The 1,624-nt window shown below is 40.6% G+C and overlaps 1 pseudogene; it reads right to left on the bottom strand.

The window, feature by feature from the left end:
• Positions 1-798: 798 nt before the first annotated feature.
• LOC115069138 lies at positions 799-1,485 on the bottom strand (annotated as a pseudogene).
• Between the last annotated feature and the right edge of the window lie 139 nt (positions 1,486-1,624).

Raw genomic sequence — 1,624 nt, 5'->3', positions numbered from 1 at the left:
TCAAATGGTCCCACTAAGGAAGGCTAAAAATGGAAAGCTATCATACTCAAGCTTAATGAAGACATTATAGATAAAAATATACCAAAGGCTGGACCTGCCGAAGAGTAAGAATTCTTTGTAGGACTTCTACTTCCCATTCCTCATGGTCCAATGGCTTAAGAGTGCCAGAATGTTTATTGTAGAATTGTCCTACAAGCTTCATTCTGACTGTTGCCAACCCTCTACACGTCTCTTGCATCCCATCTCATTCTCTGTTGCTGACTGTCCTTGAGATGTGGCCTCCTTCCAGTCAGATCCTAGATCAGCCTGGTTGGACTCTAGGCTTAAGTGACAGTCTATAGGTCTGACTTTGAGATGGAATCAAAGAAAGCCCAGTAAACACCAGCAGCAGGAAAACTCTTCACAGTGCATAGTTTGAAATAAAAGTGCAATATGAGCAGAGAGAGAGGGTGGTACTCTCGAGACACACAAATTTAGTTTTTGGTTTTTTGTCAGTAATATTTTCTAAGGAATTTAAGCTAAAAACACTGAGGAGTACAGGGGCGCCTTAGGATCCCAAAATATTCTTTACAATGGGGAGAATGGGGGAGGGGGAGCCTCACACGTCATGCCCTGATTTGTTATATTACTTTCAAACTTAATGTGTGAATAACAATTTCTCTTAATATAAAAATGAGGTTTAAAAGATTAAAAAAAAAAAAACACAATAGCAAGAAACCTTGTCTACTTTACACTAAAGCCAACATGACAGTAACCCTGAAAGGAAAACTGGAAAAGAATATTCTTGTACTGGCATAATTTGCATTTTTGCTTGGAAAAGTTTTATTACCTAACCACATAAATTATTAAGAATGCTTAGCATCCAATCCCCAAATAATGCCGAATACAATATAATTCACCCTATTTTGTACTTCAAAATCACAAGGATGCTGTCCATGTGATAACTGTAAAGCCTACTCTCTGGTCCTCAAACACAGTCGAGGACAGGTCTCTTTATTGCTGGCAGCACTCATGGAGTCCCTCATAAGGGCAGGTTGGATTGGGAGCTGGGCAGTGCCCTTCTCACACACCAATCTTTTTCTCCTTTTAAAGTAGCAAAGGAAAATAAAAGATTGGCTGATTGGTGAGTGGCCCTGCATTAGCGTGCATAGCTCATCAGGATCAAGGCGCCATCTGTGAAGACTATCTTCATCCGTACACAGCAGGCACTGTACCATCTGCATTACAGATTTCACCCTGGACTATCTGAAAACATTTTACATACTACTGACAGCCTGCAAATGACAGTATGCATTCCTTCTCCAAGTGTAAATCTAAAATGATAAGGGGCTTATTCGGTCAGAAGGCAGGACATCCCTGCAGCAGAGTTCCCAGGATTCACAGCAGCAGCTAACGTCGCTTCAGCTTCTTGGCCTTTCGACGTTTCATTTCTTCCTCCTCACGCCTCATTTCCTCCAGGTCCTCTTGCATACCTAGTCTCAAACTGAAAAATACATAATATACATGAGATTATAACTTTAAAAAGAAGACTGTTCAACTGGAAGTTCATGTGGATTGTGCTGATGAGGCTTTCTTACTAGTAGAGATATCTATATAATCTAGACACACACACACACACACACAC

The sequence above is a fragment of the Nannospalax galili genome, unplaced genomic scaffold, assembly GCF_000622305.1.
Source record: "Nannospalax galili isolate Female #2095 unplaced genomic scaffold, S.galili_v1.0 C49176173, whole genome shotgun sequence".
In the NCBI taxonomy this organism is placed as follows: Eukaryota; Metazoa; Chordata; class Mammalia; order Rodentia; family Spalacidae; genus Nannospalax; species Nannospalax galili.
Note: the sequence above shows the minus strand (reverse complement) of the source record. Positions and strands in the feature narration are given on the sequence as shown.